A 22,890-nucleotide genomic window follows, 5' to 3' on the forward strand; every position below is an offset into this window, starting at 1 on the left:
ACATTAAAATTAATAAGATTACTTTGGCCACTGGGATTCAGGAAGAGTCTAGACAATTGATTCTCAAATCTTTTCGTCCACCACCCACATTGAGAACCAAAACTTTTCTAGCAACCCCCAAAATTTTTAAACTAACCATCTATTAAAAATAATAATTGCAATTGCTGTTCTTTTAAGATGCGCTCTTTAAAACAGCAATTGAAATTAATGTTTTTAAACATGTCACATCCTATATGAGTTATATATTTTACTTTGAAATATCAGGAAAACAAAATCTTTGCTTTTTTTTCACCCACTTTGAAAACAAATGGTCTAGGATTGTCTAGGAATAAAGTTCTGTTACGCATGATATCATTTAAAATATTTAAAAAATACACACATCAAGAATATAAATAAAATAGTGTAGACTGAAAATATAAGAATGCATAAATAAATATAAATTGATTAATATTGAATTTGAAACAAAAAAAAAAAAAACACTGTTACTGCAGTTAACTTTTACAGTATGTTTGTGGAAACTACATAAGTTTGTATTTTGAAGCAAAAATTATAAAAAAAAACTTGTTTGTGATAATGATCTATACATTAATTCACATAATAAGTATGTTTAAAGTATAAATATTATTTATTAAAAAAACAATAACGTACATGCATATTCTAACAAAGAAACATTAAATGGAACCATATAGTAGACAAACAGATGTAAAATAATAGTTTTTAAATGGGTCACATTAAAATTCAAAATTTTGTTTGCGACCTAGACAGAGAAAGTAAAGTTTTGTTATGGAAATATTAGGTGATGAAAGTAAGATGATAATTGACAATATTTTTTCTACACTATAATAAAAATTACAACATACTAAAATAAAGAAACATTATTAAAGTGTGTATGAATAAAACATAAATTATTACATAAGATAACCAAAGTAATGATAAAAAAATATTACTTAACATGATCTACGCTAAAATGATATCATTAATAACCTTAATGTATAATGAAAGAAAGAAACATCAAGAATATTTGTTTGCCTTAATGAAGCTATTAAAAATTCTACACTAGGAATTGAGTTATGGGTCTATTGGGTAGGATTGTGGAATACCTCAGTAATTAATTTGAGGTAATCCAAACCATCTTACAATACAGATAACTTAAATAAAATTTTAGTATCAATTCTACATTTTATTTTAAGACATTTGTTGACAGTCAGAAATACTCCTACCACTTGTCACTAACAGCTCTTAGTACATTAAGAAAAAAAAACAGTCATAAGGTTTCATATCTATTTTTTTTTACTCATCATTTCTTAAAAGTGACAACAATATGAGTAGCAAATTTTCAGAATTAACTTTTTTCTTGATAGTATTTTAGTATAATCTCATATAATTTTTAGCTTAATTTATACCTTGACACATAATATTATGCATTTCCTGCAAGGAATGGGATTATGTATGTGTAATACAGTGTTTCTACCCAGAAAGTATGTTAATTTGGTTATTTTTATTATCTTTCCCCGTCACCTTAATGATTTTGATTTATGTAAAACATCAGAGTTACAAATGCTCTAGTCTGTTTTCTTGGAGAAACACTGGTTATACAATCATTATCTGTGGCTAACAAGGTGAAGGTGTTATTTGTAGCATTTGCTGATATGCAGCAATATACTTGACTAATAAAAGGCAACAGGACACAACTTTACTCGTCACTTTTTCCAGAAGACCTACCATGATACGGTAGTTATTTGGAAAATAACCAAAATAACCAGGAAAATGGCCAGGCCATTTTCATCTTGCCTTTTTCTCAGATCATATAATATTAGGTTGTGATACTGAACATAATACTAGCTAATTTCAGTTTGAAGATTCTAGGAATTTATAGTATTTAGGCCACATGAAGTTAAACTGGATGAAATGTAGACAGAAGCATATCCTGGCTTACATGAACCTTCAATGTGGTTTACTATGTCAACTAATGAACTTTTTTTGACCAGCCATGGACAAAGAGGGTAGTCATGATGATAGCAAACGCTCAAAACATAGCTACAACAAGAAGGTCCTGTCAAACTTTGTCTAATGATGCACTACAAGAATTGTCGGTATGAATCCCAACTGATGTAAAGCTTCTTTCATATAAAGATATTCAGATTGAAAAGCAAGAAGTAGAAAAAAAAATTGCTAAAGATGCTGAAGTATTAATGCAGTAGCTAAAGTTGTAGAACAGAGGATAATGGGGTCAAGGCAGGATCGGTATTAGAGCACTGCTGTAGTAGGTAGGTTTATCCTTGGTTATTATGTCCATTTCTCTGAGATTACTAAAAAGGACTGCGGCCTGAATCATTTGTTGACACACACGCTGACAAGTCATGGGTAATTCAATCACTGGTTAGGGAAAATTCTAATTTTCCCTAATGGCTGCCATGTTACCATGGTTTCTTCACAGGAGGATTCAGAAAAGATTATGTATGAGTATAGCCACATATGACATGTGCAGCTAGAGGTAATGTTGAATAGGGTCCAAAATGTGTTATGATTTTAGAGACCAATTTAACAAGTGGTAGGTATATACGAGGTGTGATAAAAAAATACGGTGAATAATTTTTTATTAAAAAAAGTAATAAGGTTACATAGAATTCGATTTAATCTCCTTCAAAGTACTGTCCTTGGCTAGCAATGCACTTATCCCAATGTTGACTCCATGACTGGAGTCATTTCTGGAAGGCGTCTTTCGGAAGGGCTTTCAGCTGCTCGGTCGTGGCCCTCTCAATGTCAGCAATGGTGTCAAAACGTTTTCCTTTAAGCACAGTTTTAATTTTTGGGAAGAGCCAAAAGTCGCATGGTGCTAAATCCGGTGAGTATGGCGTATGTGGACAGGCAGGAACACTTTTTTTGGCCAAAAACTCGCGAATGAGAGTGAGGTGTGACACGGCGGATTGTCGTGGTGAAGAAGGAAGCCATTGATCCATTTTTCTGGTCGCTTTCTTCGTACGTAGTTTCGCAAACGTTGCAGTACACCCTTATAAAATTCAGAGTTTACAGTTGTTCCCCTTGGAACAAACTCTGATCGCACTATGCCCTCACTATCAAAAAAAAAAACAACGAGCATGACCTTGATGTTGGATTTTGACTGACGTGCTTTTTTAGGGCGAGGAGATGAACTGGTTTTCCATTGGGAACTCTGCATTTTGGTCTCAGGGTCATAGCCATAGACCCAACTTCCATATCCAGTTACAATTTTGGCCATGAAGTCCGGATCTGCATGAAGACGGCTTTTCAACCCCGTGCAAATTGACACACGAGTTTCCTTCTGTTTATCACTCAAAAGCCTGGGAAAAAATTTTGCACTCACTCGACTCATTTGCAATTCATTAGTTAAAATGCTTTGAACGGATCCATACGAGATGTTAGGTCTTCTGATAGCTCTCAAATAGTCATTTGCCTGTTTGAATGAACCATTGTTTCCACTTTTTGCACATTTTCAACTGTTTTTGAGGTTACTGGACGTCCCACACGCTGCTCGTCTTCAACAGACTCATTTCCGTTTTTAAATCGGTCATACCACTTGTATACAGTCTTCAAAGTTACCACATTATTGCCGTTCACCGATTCTAACATTTTGTGAGCTTCTTTGGCACTCTTTTGCAACTTAAAACAAAACTTAATGTTAATGCGTTGTTCAAAATCCATGTTGCGCGACAGACACGATAAACACAAGCTCACTCTAGCGGCTCTGGCAGCTGACTGGCAAGCTCGAACGTGATCACACTATTGGACAAATTACAGCATACAAATTATGGATGTAGCATCGGCAGTTGCCACTATAAAAATTCATTCACCGTATTTTTTGATCACACCTTGTAGAATACAATTTAATGAGTGATAGTGTATTACAGAATTCTTCAGCCTACAGTAATGAAAAATATGTAATTAGACAGGTAAATTGAATTAATATTATTAATAAGAATTATTATTAATGAGATTTTTTCTACTTACTGTTGTGGGTACTGATCAAAAATTTCTTCAATGCTAAATTTCATCTGGTTACTGAGTGAGAATTTGAATTGTCTGTATAAAGAAAATTAGGATCATTGAGAAGTACAATAGGCATCATAAATATTTCTTTGAAAATTATTATGAGCAGTTGTAATGTTTTCCACATTACAATTGCGATACTAACACTTTTGAATAGAATGTTAAGAAACTGCTGTCAGATTTTCTATCATGTACTTAATTCATACTTTTTAAATGTTTGAAGGGATATGGTTGTAATAAAAAATGAAATAGATTCCTGGTAGTCAAGAAAATAGAAACTGAAATGAGACATTAAATTTCAAAACAACATGTTAGGATAAAAATTTACAGAATAGAAACATCCTCAAAGAAATAACTATGACAGAAAATACGTTAGTAATTTTAAATTTGGTGAAACTAAAAAGTTTTTTTTTTTTTAAATGATTGAAATTATACTCTTATATAACCAGTGATAAAACATATCTTTAGGATGAACATACCTGTTGAAAATGATTGTTCTGGTTTACACACTTTTACTCATATTATAACTTGTTTAATATTTTCTTAATAATAAATGAAGTAAAATAAAAAAGATATTTCCACATATATTTTTCTTTAAATTCAATTTTAAAATAAAATGAAAGATAGTTTTATAAAGTAAGACTTTATTTTTAACTATAAAATTAAAAAACAAAAATCACAGAATGAAAAATTTAGGAATGGTCAGTATTAAAAAAGGTTTTGTAAAGAAATTTTTTTGGGAGGGCATTTATGACATTAGTGGTAAATTTTAACACACTGCCAAAATGAAAATTTTGACAAATAAAGACTTATTCTAAAACACATTTAAGTATTTTATTTTAAATAGTCATTAAGGAGCAAAGTTTGCCAAATATTATTAGAAAATTCGGTACTTACGTATTAACGCCACCGCAGCTACAGCTTTATTTAAAAACAAAGTAGTCAATCAGATTTCGGTGGAAAATGGGCCGAAACAGATTCAAAACAGAATATAAATGGTTATTTATATTTATCTATTTTATAAATATAATTTAACCAAACTTAAACTTCGCTCGCTAACCTTGACTAATTAACACTGTAATTTTATGAGTATTTATTTAATAAATTCAGTAATTGCAATTTGATTATTTAAATAATAAATTGTAATTACTGAATTTATTAAATAAATATTCAAAAAATTATGGTGTTAATTAGTCAAGGTTAGCGAGCGTAGATTATGGTTGGTTAAATTATATTTATAAAATAAATAACCATTTATATTCTGTTTTGAATCTGTTTCGGCCCATTTTCCACCGAAATCTGATTGACTACTTTGTTTTTAAATAAAGCTGTAGCTGCAGTGGCGTTAATACGTAAGTACCAAAAATTCTCCATATATACATAAAAAGAAATTCACCACTTCACCGCCACTACCCACAAATACCCTTATACTACACAGTTTAAGAAGAAATAAGATTAAAAAAATGCGTACAAAATAAAATTTCTCAATAATTTATTACAGCAATAAAAGGTTAACAAAAATCACAGATAAAGCTCTAAAAAGATTTTTATATATTTAGACATTATGCAATATTTTTCATTATTTATTATGTAATATTATAAGTTGAATAGTATAAATATTATTAATTGTGCACAACTATAATTAAATATATTATAAACAGTACTAACTGATTAACTACATTATAACAGATATATTGTCAGTAACCGATACAGATAAAAAATGCAAAACATTATTACATGCTACTATGTACTATACATTAAGTATAATATATTATGTAATGCCGAAATATAACTTTTCAGTAACTATAGTATTTAAAGTAATACTTAAATAACAATTACTTAAATATAGTGTCTAAGATCTACATAAATAAATCAAACAGTAGTTACTAAAAGAAACAAATTTATTATGCATTTTAAAACCGTTCAAGCTCCCACTGTAAATGATATCAATTTCAAACATAAACAGTCTAAACTACCTAACAATAACATAAAAAAAGTTTCCCTATTAATGACAACAAAAATACTGATACCATAAGCAGAATTGAACCCATTTTTTTACATAATTAAATAAAATAAAGGATAATAAAGAGTAATTTATGAAAAAATAATTTAAAAATCACACAACACAATAAAAAAAACAAAACAAAAACAGACTATTATATAAAGTACAGCATTTTACTTTGAAATATTTACTTATAGTATGTTTATCAGTCACATATATATTCCCCTAGACATAAGGCATATTTAATATTGCACATTTTAATTATATTTATTATAAACAGCACTTATCCTATAAGATATATATTTGTTTTTATGAAAAGTGGTCTAAAAACAATACAACCTCATTAATCTGAATATGATCAGAAGCCTGTTTGGAATATTGAAAATTTGGATAAATATTTTCATTTAATAACTTTTTGCTATCAATTTCTACATGTAACTTCTTGCTAGTTATTTCTATTCCCATTTTCAATCAACACTACTTGTTTTTATAATAAAATTATCTGTAAAAGAAATGCAATAATTAAGTTCTAAAACTAAAACCAAAAATTGAGCTCAACTGGAGGTTTCACAAATGAACAAACTGACGTCAGAGGCATTAAACATGTAAAATTAGGCCTCCCAATACTGTTACAATCTGATGCAATCTTTGCAATTAATAATTCTCATTAAAAATGAAACCAACTTCTTCATACTTTCAACAGTACTTTCATACATTCTATCTTACCATCTCATATGCTTTTGTCTACATTCACAATACAGTGAATGGCAGATATCTATAAATAAACGATTATATAACACTTAAAATAAATTAATACCCATTAAATATCATATAACCAGTTGTAAGTAACGATATAATCTTTAAATTTTTCCTGTCACATAACTGTTCCCATTCATTATGACACTGCCCAGTAAATATTCCAATAAGCCCTTAAATTACAAGGGATACCTCTAAAGTCAAGACTGTTGGGAAATTTCTCTCCTTAAGGTTGGCGAACCTGTTGTTCATGGCCATGCTAGTAATGTACACACTGCATTGTTGTCTGTAAGTTCGCATTGTAGTATCTTTGATTATGTGTGAGATATTACATTATAAAATGAATAGTAAAATCGATGTCGCTGTTGACTGTGAAATGTGTTTTTAAACCATCAAAATGTTAAGCCGGGTGAAATTCATAGCCAGTTGGTTGTTGTGTATGGTGATAATGTAATGAATGAGAGAAACATTTGAAAATAAAGGGTTAGAAATAACAGAATTAATGTCAATGATGAAGAACATTCGGGGAGGCCCTTGATAATCACTAAGGACTTCTTGAAACACGTAGATGATGAAATCAGAAAAGATCATCGCTCACCGATTCCTGACTTGTCTCTTCTCTTTCCTGATGTTTCAAGAGCTGTTATTGGTTGGATTGTTCATGACCATTTAGGTTTCAGAAAGGTTTGTGCATGTGGTACTGCATGTCTTAATGGAACGTCACAAAAATATCTGAATGAGATCTGCTTTGGAATTTTTGATGTGCTATACAGAAAAAGATGATAAGTTCCTTAATTCAATTGTTACTGGTGATGAAACAGATTTCGTATTATACGCCAGAGAGAAAACAGCAGTCAAGTGAATTGCATCATCCTCAATCACCGACCAGACCAACTAAGGTCAAGCTACAGCCATTTGGACGCAAACTGATGGCCACAGTCTTTTGGGATTGGTTTGCCATACTGCTGATTGATTTCATGCCACATCGAATGACTATAAATGCAGAAGCCTACTGTGAAACCCTACGTAAGTTATGGCGTGCCATTCAAAATTGGCGACATGGGCGGCTGACCAATGATGTCATTCTGCTGCATCATAATGCATGTCCACATGTTGTGGATCTGACAAGTGATTTACTGAGAAAATCTGGATGGGAAATTTATGACCGTCCATCATATAGTCCGAACTTAGCTCCTTCTGATTACCATTTCTTTAGGAAACTGAAAGAATTTTTGAATGGTAAGCAATTCGCAGGTGACGATGAACTTAAAAATGCTGTTAATCAGTGACTAAATGGACTGGTGGCAGTAGAATACAACTGAAGCTGGTGTATCGCTATGATGTCTTAATTCATGCGGTGATTATATAGAGAAGTAGTAAAAGGTGTGTAGTTTAAAATAAAAAAAAATATTTATAAAGTTTTCAGAATCAAACTTAACTGGTAATACGTATAATAGCCATACGTACAGAAATTAACAATTCTACTAAACAATATGCTAATAACAAAGCACATATTGCATTTTGTACATTTTTTGAAATGCGCAAGTATAAAATAATAAAAATTGATGGAAACAACTCTTTAAGGCTGAGATTCAGCAACACACTACACATAACAAATATGTTATATGATAGTGCTTGGCCATATATAGTAGCTTTAACCACTAAAGGTTTAAGATATAGTTTTACACAAATATTAGAATAATAAACTACCTTTTTTAATTCTTAAACCTTATTTGAGAAAATTTTCTTTAGTTGTTTGAAGTAGAATTTAAACATTCAGACTAAGAGGTTGCACTGTACTCTCCACTTCTGCATATAATTTATATTAATTATATTTTACTATTGTGTGTTTTTTTTCAATTACTAAACAACTACAGAATAAGTTAATGAACAATGCAAGACTTAATAATAATAAGAAGAAATGGGTATTGTTTTAATACGACTTTTAATCTGATACATTTGATATGGTTTCACACACACATGGTTTCACATAATAGCAAAAAGTTAACTTCATTAAAAAGAAGACCTATTAAATAATTTTACAGAAATTCATATAACTAAATCAATAATAAAACAATCATATTTGAATTTAAAGAAGATAAAAAATAAATAAATTATACATATCAATAACAATAAATAGTTCATCAGATGTAACAATAATAAAACCAATAATTTTTATCTAGATATGCATTAACATAACTTTTTTGAGCAACAAAAATTATAAATTATTTCATAATAAAATTTGGAAACAAAACAAAAATTAGTAATAAAACTACTAGTTTTATTCTTATGAAATTAATATTAATTTTAGTTATAGAATGAGAATCAAAGATGTATAAACAGACTTTCTCAAAGTGGAAGTTTATATTTACATTTTTACTTTACTAGTTCATTAATTGTGTGACGGTTTATCAAATATATTTTGGAAGTAGTTTATAAATGAAGTAATTATCCATCAATTTCTACATAAAAACTGAGATCAAATTAGAACAAAGTTTTAGAATAATTTTGGTATAAAGCTAATCAAGATGTCAATTTTTTTTTAACGAGACAATTGTTAATAAATAGAATCAAATAATAATTGTAATAAATTATTTTCAAAAGTGTATAATTTCACAATAATGTATGAAAAATTAAGTCAAATGTTGACATAGAAACTTATGAATAAAGACTAGATTAGTCTATAAGGTGAAGATTATATTATAAGATGTGTAATTATCTGATGTTTAAAGGAAGAATTGGTAGCACTTGAAACAATAAAATATGATAACTTTTAAATACAAAACTACAGTACTAAAAAGTAAAAACCAATACAAGAAAGAATTAGGTTCTTAATTTTTAATTTTTTACTGGTTACTCTAAAGAAAGGCTAGTAAAGTTGCCACATAAAACAGAAGTTTTATACAGCTGATCATCATAGAAAGAATATAACAAAGTAATGAATAAAATAAATAAAATATGAGATCAGACATACTAGCTCTTACAAAGGGCTCAACATAACCCTTGAACAAACTAACCAACAGAAAAAATCAACACTAATGAGACCTCAGGCCACTATTTCAACAAGAACTGAAATGGTACAGCTTCCATTTTCACCTCCATCTTCAATTATGCCACCATTTCTTCTGTTACTCCACTTACCCCAGATGTATGTAGCTTCATTTCTATATTTTTCTTAGTTCCCTCTGGCCATCTCAGATATATATGGGATTTTCTTCCATCCATCTTTACTTTCTTCATTACTTTAGATAAGCCTTTCCCACTTATTCTTCTAACATGTCCATACCATCAAAATTCCATTCCTTCAACTCTCCTTCTGAAGAACATTTTTTAATATTTGAATTTCTCGACCAGTCTGTCAATTTTCCCTTTATAATTGCCAAGAATTTAATTTCTTAAGTTGAAGTACTCCAATTCTCTTTTCTGTCATTTATATCTCTACACCATATATTATTATAGACACATACTACATCTTATATATAGTAATAAAGTAGCTGCTCTAGTACTGTGTTGTTTCATAAGTCTTCATAGCGTTGTAGAAATTTCCTACTTCTTACAGACGTTTTATGTATCATCTTTCCATTCTTGTAAAGCTCACTTCCCAAGCATGTAAAAGTTCTTAACTACTCTTATGGGTTCCTAATTTAATACAATATTTATCTGTCCCAAAAACCATCACTCTATTCACTTCTTTAAATAAATGGTTTAAGTTTACATTTATTCATAACTTTATCCTTAACATTAAGCAGGCTTTATATACCTTGCATTTTTTTCTCATAAAATGAACAAAAGTAATTTTATTATACTCATGTTTTCCCGCATGTACTAACCTCATGTTTTATTTTTACAAATTCATTTCCTTCAATCTCATACTGAACCAGTCACAACTCATTACTTATCTGTGATCACAGTACATTGCTTGCTATACCTTATAGACTTTCCATACTAATTTTCCTCATGTCTTCCCTCAAGTTTTTACTATTCACATAATACACATTCACTACATCAATGATAAAATAACAGATTTTCTATTTATTATATTCCTAATTCTTTTGAGAATTCTCTAAAGAAACCTTTTTTGCTAATGCTTCATCAATGTTATTTTTCTATAATATTTGCGTAGTGTTTTAATATCATCATTAAATAAGGTTTTTCCCATACCTGGAATTTTCTTCTTTTCCAATCATCAAGAAGTAAATCAAGTAAATGAGAATTATTAAGTCATATATATTCAATTTCATTTGAAATTGGCAACAGACAAAAACTAAACAGAGATTATATGAAACACTAATCTCTGATATGAAGCACTAGCCAAATAGGAATAAACTGGAACTGCTGAAAACAATTATTTAACCAGTGTATAGCCAAGAAATAACTTTGGTACATTTAAACTCATAAATGAATGATTACTTTAAAAATCCTTTTTTTCAAACTTTTCCTTAGCCTTTTTTTTTTTTTTATTTTTGTTGAAAAAAGTTCATTTTAAAAAAATTTAATTTTACAGAATGAAATATACATATTTTTAAAGTACTTATTAAACAGCAGAAGTAATGAGCTGACTATAAAAATTAAGTATTAAAAAAGATTGCACTAAGAGATTATAAATTATTGATGTAACCTATGAGAGACTTGATAAAATAAAAACCACCATTATAGGTAAAATAAAAATGAAAAAATAATAAATATGTTAATGTTTTTCCTAAAACAGAAAACGAATACCAAATAAACTAATATAATTATCAGATAACACTTTATTGTACAATTTTACTTGAATGCAACTTTATTCATGTTTATATTAACTAATGTTCAAGCTTTTGAACCTGTTGAAAGTAACAACAAAAAACTGTGATGTAAAAAAAGAGAAGTTTTGAAAATTAATATTATGACAACAAAATAATAAAACATTACAAATAACACAAATTTTAAATGCAAACAAAATTCACAGCCAATAATAATAAATCAATGGTAAATTTTCCTTAACTTAATGGTAAAATTATATGAAAAATCAGTTCTCATATTATGCATGCTTTTATATTATAAATCCAATAAAAACTAAGTGATAAAATAAAAAAGTCTGATTTCAAGACCTTGGGATCACCAAAATTAATACAATCCGTCAGTTGCTAATCCATCAATCACATATCCTTAAAAAAGATTTTTACTTGTAGAATCTCAGATCTCGGGTTAGAATTCTGTTTTCAAATAGTAAATTATATCTTTTTTTTCATTATAAGAATAATATTTAAAAAATTAAAAAAATGTTAAATATATCTATATAAATAAAAGACAATCTTCTTTTTGTATGTGCCCTAATAACTACTTAACCAATTTCGCTGAAAATTTCACAATTTATTATTATTTGTCCCTTGAGTATTTACATGTTATTAGTTTCATAATATTTAATCACAATATAACTGTCTAAGGAAGTCTATATTGAGAAGGAAACATATATAAAGGCATTAAATTTAGTAAAAGAAGTTTAAAGTGATTTATTTATATGTTTTTTTATGATTTGTATAGTAGTGAGATTGGTGAGGTTTCAACTGTAGTAAAGATTCTGGCTATAGCAAAGCATTACAAAGTCCACTAGTTAAATTTTGAAAATTTTATCATTTTTAACATTTCATTAAAATGAAAATGTTGTCATTAAAATTAAAAAATTATGTTAAAATGAATGATGAATAGTATACTTTACAATACCATAATTTGTAGTATATAACTATTACAATGTTAACACTGTTAATGAAAAAATGAAGTGATCAGGAAATTGATCATTTGCATTTAATTAACAGATTCACAACATACTTCCCATCTTTTAATGCAAGTCACTCGTTAAATAGAACCACTGGATGCCAAAGGTTGTACAAACTTTTCAGCCTATATAGGTTCAGTCTCAAAGATCATTGGAGCCTCATCACGGTTACAATGTATAGTCATCAGTTTGCAGTAAAAAAAGTAACAAGGTATTCATCATTTTCTTGTAAGAAAATGAATATCTACTACTGAACAAAGCAGTAGCTGGACTAGTGTACTTAGTAAAATTAATAAATACCTCCACCATATATAACTAACATCCCAGAACTATATCCCCAGGAACTTATTCTATCACTTACCCCATTATATGAGAACTGATTATTTAAAAATTTACTTAAAAATCAAATAGCTACCGTTTTTAAATAAATCTAATATAAGATTCTAATCATAGTAAAATAATTAATTCAGTAGATTAAATTCATTATGTTTTAATAGCAAAATAAGTTTAATTTAATTTAAAATTCTTCTTAAGCAATTGTTATAAAAAAATAAGAATATATAAAAATAATCACCAGGATAGTGTAAATCACATTTCTAATAAAGATTGATTGCTTAATATAATAAAATCATTTAGTTCCTGTATGAATCGATTAACAGATTAAAAAAAAGACTAATCATCCTGTTTAATATTAACAACACTGATATTTTAATAATTAACTTTAATAGATCTTAAAATTTACTAAATAACCCCAACCCTAGAAACAACAATAACACTATACTGAAAATTACAAACATAATTGAGTAAAATGTGTAACTTTACAAAATAATCCAAGTCCAATTCCCTGTTATATTAATCAAGATTAAATTAATTAATCAATCAACAAAAAAGAACCAAGTATATGTATAAAATTAAACTAATTATTCAAAACAACAAACTTCATTTGATTTTTAAAAAAGCTGACATATTTCCATATGAAAATGTTAGAAAAAATAAATATGTAAAAAGTTTTCTAAGATTTTTCTTAATGACTCAAGTTTTGAGGCTATGATCTACACAAGTCAGAGCATTATTATTTACACACTAACCTAATGTCCATGGTACTGTATTTGCAAGCTGGGCCAAAATTATTAGGCACCCAAACAATTTTCTTTTGTCTTAACAACTGATAGAAGTTTCAGATAAAATAAAAGTATTTTTTTTCTTTTTTTTTTAACCTCCGAGACCACCGTTAAGTATTACTTCAGAGGATGAGATGAATGACAATTTTTATAGCGTATGAAAATGCCATGCCTGACCGGGATTTGAACCCGGGACCTCTGGATGAAAGGCTGAGATGCTACCACTTGCGCCACAGAGGCCGGCAAATAAAAGTATTTAAGACAGAACTTTTCATTTTGATTAGCGGTAGTACTTTTTATATATATGTAAATTTCTTAAAAATTGAAGAGAATAATTCTGAAATGAATATGATGAATTGTTACAAGATGATTCTGTTTCATGCAGTTCATTTTGGTTAATTTTTACACAATAAATAAACTTATACTTTAGCTTAACTCACATCTTTGATTTTAATAAAACATTTTTATACTACCTATATTATCTGAAAACCTTAACAAATATACAAATTCAAAAAGAAAGTTTCCGTATATATAACAGTGAAGTTCAAATATCTCATTTATTGTATATATTAAATAGTTTTAATTATTGTATTTATATGAAGAATTGGATAAAGAAAGAAAACTGGATTGGATTATTATGCAGAATAGTCAGAAGAATAATACTATAATAGTAAACTAGTTAAATCTCACTGTTCAAAATGTTAATGTTATAAAGAAACTATTTTAAATTAACATAGTTAAAATTTTCCAAAAGAGATTAAATTTTAACAATGATATAGTAAATTTTAAACATCTTAGTCTAAAGAATTTCTTTTTAGTTGGCAACATCTTAGAATGTTCTTTGTATTTTAACAGTGACTCAATGTCTTGTGATGTAAAATGAATAAATAGAATAAATAATGCTTATACCAATGATAATAATCAAGTATCTAATTCAGATTCTGTTCTTAAAAGAAAAGAATGGAATGATTACAGTTAAATCTAAATATTCTGACAAACATTATTAATTAATTTCACTTAAATAATATTTCAGTTAATAACTTATTGTATTTTTAACATGCAGTTTTGTCAAAACATCTCAAATCATTCATGAAATTACAAATAAAATGCATTTTAAGGTAAGATATAAAATTATTAACAATAAACAGCATATAAGTAAATGTACATGCTGCTGGATTAAAAACTCATAATATTTTAATTCGCTGTATAAACCTGCAAAACCAAACAAAGAAATAAAATAATATAAAAAATTTAATTATTTTGTACATAGTGGGAGAAACAATTAAAAAGAATACAAAGAGAAATTACTCTCATGTGTTATATTATAACCTATGTATTTTCTTTATTAAATAATAGTAAAGACTTATTAGATTTCTTTTATGTATAGTAGATTTGCATAACAATATTGAAAATAAAGCGAGAGGCATAAAAATGATTATAGGGAAAAATTACAAAACAAAAATCTCTTGAATAGACTGTTGATAGTATCCGATATCTTTATCATCATCATAAGATAATCTGCTTAATTTGCTTCTACTTTTCCTTTCAGATCTTTTATCTTTTGATGCTCTATTTTTCTTCCCTTCATACACGATCTTCCAATATAATTTTTCCTGAATATAAAAACTTTCATTCAAAAGTTCTTTTTGAATGAATTTCTTCATATTCAACACTTGTCACAAAAAAAGGAAAATTAAATGAAAATTTCACCTTATCCTAAACAATGAATATTCAGTAAATTAATATAGTACAGTAAGATCTTTTATAAATCAAAATCTCCAATCCACATCATTCATATTCTATAAATTAGTATTTTTTTTTGTTTATTGGAGGACTAAGTTCTGTGTCTCATGATTAATTATCTATATACTCAGGTTACACATACTTCTGAATAAGAACATAATTCAGAGGAAAAATTATAAAACTAGTGTGATCTATCAAACTAAGCTGGCATTGCTACTGATCATTATGATGTTAATACATTAAAAAAAAACATGTATTATTATTTCTGCATATAAGTTAACAAAGAACAGAATCAAGACTGTAAATAAGTTCTAATGAAGAATATAATTTTAAATTGGTTAGTTAAATAAATTACAGTTATATGTAATTTAGTAATTTAAATATTAATTTTACCCATTATAAAGAAACAAAGATAAAATACTGTATAGTTTGTCCAAGCTAAATTGGCATAGATCTGATCTAGGTGATGGTTGCCTAGCTAGCGCGGAGCTATAATATGCTACTCGTGGAAGATAGTATATACACAATATAATAAATTTTATGGTATATAAACAGTATAAGTTTTTTTTTTAGTATTTTGTATACTAATGTTTATTACAATCAATAAACAAATTCACATTATGCATTTTTTATATTTATATATAAAAATAAATAAATTTAAAACCTAATAAAACATATAAATTTTTATAGCCAACTTATTTTTAAATACTTAAAATAAAAAAAAATAAAAATTAAATATAATTACTACCTTGAAATGTAGGTATTTCTTAATTTTCTGTGTTTTTATAATTGTTTTTACTAGCTCGACAATCCTTTATTCGGTAGAACTTTTACACTTTATGTTATAATGTATTTCACAATGAAGTTTGTAACTATTAGTACTAGAATAATACAAATAACCAAAATAAAAAATTACAAAGTTGCCAAATATATAGCACTTAACTCCCTACTGCAAGTTTTCATCTTCTTCTGATGAACTCTTGCTTCCCAAATTTATGATGGCACATTCAATTTGTTGTTCTAGAAGTCCTTGCAGCTTGCGATACTCATCTTCATTTTTTAACATGTTCGCAACATTTTATCCAGCCCTGACTGAGAGTTCTGCGAACTTTTTATGACAAATTTTCATTGTTGCAGCTGTCGTAATTGTATATTGTACAAACAGGCCTTCCTCCAATATTTTATCTATCTTAAATGTTTTAGGATGATCTTTATTTTTTTTTTTAAATGTCTCATACAACTGAACTTTTGTCAAATTTTCATGGAATGGTAAGCTGTTAATCCGCAGCCAGCCAATCATTGATTTTTTTGTTGATACTGAATTTGGTGCTCATCTTTTTTCAGCATTGTCATAAGAAGCATTACCTAAAATAACAACATTGTCTACTGGCAAGTTAAATATTAATTTTTCTCTTATCCATTTTAAAAACATGTTGCAGTTTATCTGAGAATGATAATTACCTGAGGAAGAGTTGGCATTCCATACTAACAAGCAGTTGGAAACGAATCCCATTTCCCCACCAGCATGGATAATTATTATCTTTTCTCATTTTGAAAATGACACAGCAAAACACGCAGACGCATATGAAGGGTTTGGTCTTCTTCAACTTTGTTCATATATACAAACCGTTTGTACCGAACATCATGTTTTTGAATAAGAATTACCTTGTTATTTCTGATTATCTTCCATTTGAAATCCATGCTGAACAAAAGTATCCATAAGCTACTCTTTTGCCCATTAAATACTCCATCACTTAAGTGGTAAATTTCCTTAGAGAAGGCAAGCAGCCCTTGGTTAAGTAAAATTTTTACACTTACATTGTATAGCATTCTGATCAAAACTGTCCGGGTTTGTCACTTCCTTTTTGTGTTTTATTCCTTAGTGAAGAGAACTGAATCTTTGAGACTCCTGTAGCACACGCAACATGTTCTTCAACTTTTTTGGGATCACTAACAAACATTCCAACTGCAAGTTCTCCTGTCATGTAATTATAAATGTTGTGTATAATTTCTTTCCCTTGGCAGTGAACATCTATTCCATGTAAATTAGATGTAATTTGCAAAATAATAAAGTCAATTCATTATCATAATAGTCGATAAAGATTTACTAATTTAACATGAATAAATTACTTTTAAAATTTCACTTAAACTTTTCAAGAATTGAAATTCAAAGAATGCTATAATCTGACAACAAACTTACTCTTCGGACACACACAATTAACTGGACAAGTTTTAATACATGTCGAGTCTCTGATGACTGGTACCAGACTGACCAACCACATTAGAAAAATACATTAAATAAGAGTAATAAAAAAAGTGAGAATTTATTTAAAGAGAAACCTGAGTCTTAATATAACTGCTCGCCAAAAATTATGTGATTCATGTTATTGCAAATTATCAAATTATCATATGCAATTGCAAATTCAGTATAAATTACAACAGAATCATTTACAAAAACAAGTTAGTCTCTTAATGAATCAGCAACAATTTGTATAAATAGAATTTTAATGTTTCATTTGAATGCTTAGAATGACAAATTGTTGGTTATTATTCACACAAACCTGAATAAAGAAATTTTTCTTATATATGACTCATTGCCTAGACTAGCATATGGTTGTTCACCACTCGCAGAACAAAGGGCGAAGAGCATAGCATAAACAGTAGACATCAATCTTTTGCTTGTTTAGCTTGGATATTATATAATTATAAAACTACAAATAAATATACTTTGACTTAAACATGATCAGTAACAGCAGTTTAGTCTGCATAATATTTCATAACAAATCTATTTCAGTATTTAGTAAAGAAATAAATTATTAATTTAATAATATATAAACAAAGGATTAAATAAGTAATTAATAATTACTTATTATTAGTACTTACCAACTACTACTTATAATTACTTATTGATTCAGATCACAGCCTACTGTGAATCTGAATCACAGATCTGTGCCAATTCGACTTGGGACAAGCCATACAAATCTTGCCATGCATTTAATTATGTGGCTTACACATTGTATCAATTGCCAGTTTTCTGAATGAATGTAGACAATGTAAAAGTTAAGTAATATTTATTTTCACAAACACATATTTGAATAGAATTATTAAAATACCTATGTCCTGACCTTTTCTTACAATTAAATTACAACACAAAATTAAACACTGTACAACTTATGTGTTGAATGAATAGAATACTTAATCATAACTGAATATGCTCATTTTTTTAAAACAAATAAGTTATTAAACAATACATATAAAACAATTCATGACTTGATAAAGAAGAAAAAAGTTGGGTCACAGGACTCTTAGAAAAATAAAGAAGTTAAAGCAATACCATGTCTCTACATATACAGTTGAAATTAGTATAAATAAATTTAGGTAAACACCAAACTTCTATCATAGTAATAAATCCTATTTACAAGCAGTAGTCAACTTTTACCAAACAAGTAAAAGAACAGATTAAAAAGCTGACTAGGACTTTCCAGTCACATGGCTAAACCACTTTTCAGGAAAGTTATGCAACTGTGCATGATGCATGGCTTACACACACATTCACATACAATTTAATTAAAAATATTTATCATTTTATATAAATATAAAATTTTTTGTTTATTTAACTCAATGATTCTAACCAAAGCACGTGCGTACACCGTATTTAATTCATGCGGGTGTGGCGGTAGTAGCAGTGATGGTCAGCATTTACACTAATGTAATTTTACAACTTACATAGAACAAATTCACTTGTGTGGTCGGCAGATCATTATTAATATCTAATCCTAATCCCTGGCGTCATATTTTGACATCTGTATATTACTTTAGACATCTCAATATCATTGGTGAGTAACTTTGAAAATTTCATTACTTTATTTTGAATAACTTTTGAGACATTAATCTTTTTGTAACGTGGTATGAAAATCTGTTCAGACTGTAAATTTAAATAATGCTTGAAACTTAGAAACTAGGGAATTTAAATAACGACCTAAGGGGTTAATTAGGTGAAATATCGAGATACTGAGGGTGACCTTGCTCTACAGCCTTCCCCCTTTTAAGTTGAAAATTTAATGGCATCAATCTCCCATACATAGAATGCATATCCAAGTTTAGTCAAAATTGGTCCAGTAGGTCTGGAGATGTAAGGTAATTTAGAGGGCGACACTGAACACACACATGTACATGTGTGTACATCTGGAAAATTTCCATCTGCTTTTTGGGTTTCTTAGGTGTCAAAACATACTGGTGAAAACTGTGTATGTCCAAATTGGACAGATTACAATACTTTTCCCATTAGAGCCACTGAAGTTCAACATGAGAAGCAAGGTAATCATCCTACTTTTGAATTAGAATCCTCTTCCAGTGAATCTCATCTGATAACTCAAGGTGAATTAAATAAATGCCTTAGTTTAAGATTGGAACTTGTCAAAAAAGGAAGCAAAGCTTTTGGGGTCTAGGCTGAAAGGTTGAAATTTTTACTATACTGACACTAAGTGTGTGTTTTTGAAAGAGTTTCAAGATTAATATTTTAAAGAAAATAGTTTGGTATACTATAATAATATTTGTGCTGTTATAAATGCACTTCATCATGAATATAACTCTACAGAATGGAGACTGATCACAGATTCTTCAATAACTAATTTGAAAGCTGTCCTTTAGCACAATGGCAACAAATCTACTTCTGAGCAATTAGCTTATGCAACTTATATGAAATAAACATATGACAATATGAAAATCCTGCTAGAAATTCAGTACAAATATTATTGGATTATATGTTGTGATCTAAGTTAATGTGTTATTAATCAGTTTGTAGATTTTGTTTTTTGTTTGAATAGAACAGCAGGGATAAGACTAATCATTATAGATTATAGATTAGGAAGGAATGGCCAAAGCGTTAAGCACTTACACCTGGACAGAAAAATGCTGATCATTCCAAAAATATGGTGCTCAATTTCATTATTTGAAAGAAAAATTTCCTTGCGTTAGCAACACTAAAATCAAAGAAGGAATGAATTTTTGAGGGTCCCCAAATAAAAACTTTGATCAGAGATGTACAACTCAAAGAACTGTTAAGCCAAGTTGAAAAGTCAGCATGGAGGTTATTTAAAAGTGTTATACAAAACTTTTATGAAATTATAAATCACCAACTACTGTAACACTATGGGTGAATTAATACAATCATACAAACAGCTGGGGCATAATAAGTCACTAAAGATTCAATTCTTCTAGAATTCAAAAGAGACTAGAACAAGAATAGTACACTTATAATATAGGGGTCATCAAAAAAGGTTACGACAATTTAAAAAAATTGTATCTCAGAAACTACTAGAGATAATCAAACAAATATTTTATGTTTTTTAAATTCATCAGCTCAAAAAGTTTTTTATATACCTTAGAATGTTTCAATATGAGCTCCATTGGTCACTCTACAAATATCCAGGCTATAATAAACTTCTGCCCAGGTCCACTGGATCATCACAGGCGTAACTGTGGCAACAGCAGCAGTGATCTGTTGTCTTAAATGTTGTACATCTTGATTTTTTCACTGTAGGCAATGTTTTTTTACATATCCCCATAGAAAAAGGTCTAGAGGTGTCAAATCTGGGCTTGTCAGAAGCCAAATCACAGGACCGGCTCTACCAATCCAATGATTAGGGAATCTTTCATTAAGAGCACATTGAACATCTAGGCTAAAGTGTAGGGGCACATCATCTTCTTAAAACATTAGAGTAATGTTACATTTTTGTTCAATTTGATTTTTTAGGGGTTCTTAAACAACTTTGGCATATACGCTCAACTGCTTCTTCACTCGTTTTGGACCACTGAGGGACTTTTTCACTTCCACGTTGACTTATTCTTTACACTGTTTGTACCACTGTCTAATGCTGATTGCATGAGGGGGATCATTGACATAAACACACTGTAAAGTCTGTTGAGCAGTTATAATTGATTTTTATTCCATTAACCTCAAAATGCACTGTGCTTTCTGCTGAACTGTCACCACTGCACTGCACTGACTGACAGTGGTTCAGAGGCACTGTGTCGTGTGCATCAGCTCAAGGTCATGGCTGTCACATCAAAAATAAAAGTTGATGATATCCCAATTATTTTACACTTTCAATTAAATTTGTATCTATATTACATAGGGAGATATGATTTTCTTTTACTGCTGCAACCTTTATCGATGACCTGTATAATAAATCTATTACATATATAGTGAAAGATTTCTAATTCGAAATATATGGAGCAAAGCCTAGTCCAAATTCAGGAAAATTCTGAATTACAGAATATTTTTTTGAACAAAATATCCGTTATAAAAAAAGTACTTTAAAATAACGTAAATAATAAGAACAAAATGTTTTTATTGTATATAGTAGTTACAGAGAGTGCAACTGAAGTTAAAGAAACTGTTTTTTTTTCTTTCCTTCCAATTTGCACAAGTAAATGTAATGTAAACAAATTTTTAATACAAATTATCACAAACATAAATACTAAATTAACAAATTTTTTTATGTTAAAAAGGAAGAGTAAATGTAAATACAATAAAAAAAAAAATGTAAATGTGCAAAAAAACTGTTGGCCTAACTCAAGTCTTTTCACGTCAGTGCATAAAAACTCATATCAGTGAGGACTATTTGTGTATTACTGTATCTTGTAACTAGTATAATGGCTGTCTTGAAGTTGACAGTCCTGATCTTCCCAACTTAAGGTAACAGGCTTAAAAAATGTGATATTTTACTCTGTTTTGCTGTACTATTGTATTATTTTTTAATAACTTCTTGATGCATCTCTTTGATAATTGTTAATATTTTTCAAATTTGGGATCAGCATCAATAAAGTTAATGACTGCATCAAGATTTTCTCACACCTTGGAAAGAGTAGTCTTCAGAAGATTATTTTCATTGTGATCGCTTCATCACTTCTTCCTTTCACTTCTTCTTTCTCATTTTGTATCTAACTGACAATTTCGTCTTCAGCCACATTATGGTAACAAACATAATCTTCATTAATACCCAATCATTCACTTACATTTCCAATGTCAGTAACTTCAAAAACATTTTTATTATCTTCATCTTCGTAACCTTTCAGCTCAATTCCTGGCTCTTTATTAAATAAAATATTCCATGCTTTGGATAACGTAGATAATTTTATCTCATTTCAGCTGCTTGAGCAGTTATATAGAGCATTTTTAATATTCTGCACTCTTTATTTTTTCAACTGTCTGTTCACCCTTTCTGTCCAGTTTTTCATCGTCTTTAAAATATACTATGCAATCGTCTAGTTGTTTACATTTGTAAAGACGCTTACAATTGATGATTACTACCTGATCCATTAGTTGGATGAGGGAAGTCATACTGAAAGGCATAAACAGTGTTTTGATTTTTCATCTTTACTAGTCAGAAAACTACTGGTGGGATGAGCTGGAGCACTGTATAATAGCAGAAATTCTTTAATATCCTCTTCTTTAATTTTCAGGATCTCTAGTTGAAATTTTCTGA

At 28.9% G+C, this 22,890-nt stretch overlaps 1 protein-coding gene across 2 annotated transcripts in view; it reads right to left on the bottom strand.

The window, feature by feature from the left end:
- Window positions 1-5,503: 5,503 nt before the first annotated feature.
- prd1 (pleckstrin homology domain-containing protein pruning defect 1) overlaps window positions 5,504-22,890 on the bottom strand; it is an 89,440-nt gene continuing 72,053 nt past the window's right edge. For both annotated transcript variants that reach the window (XM_075355146.1, XM_075355147.1), the window contains one exon: window positions 5,504-14,869. The gene's annotated coding sequence lies outside the window, so the exon portion shown is untranslated. The remainder of the gene's footprint in view (window positions 14,870-22,890) is intronic.

The sequence above is a fragment of the Lycorma delicatula genome, chromosome 2 (genome assembly GCF_047948215.1).
Source record: "Lycorma delicatula isolate Av1 chromosome 2, ASM4794821v1, whole genome shotgun sequence".
Taxonomy (NCBI): Eukaryota; Metazoa; Arthropoda; class Insecta; order Hemiptera; family Fulgoridae; genus Lycorma; species Lycorma delicatula.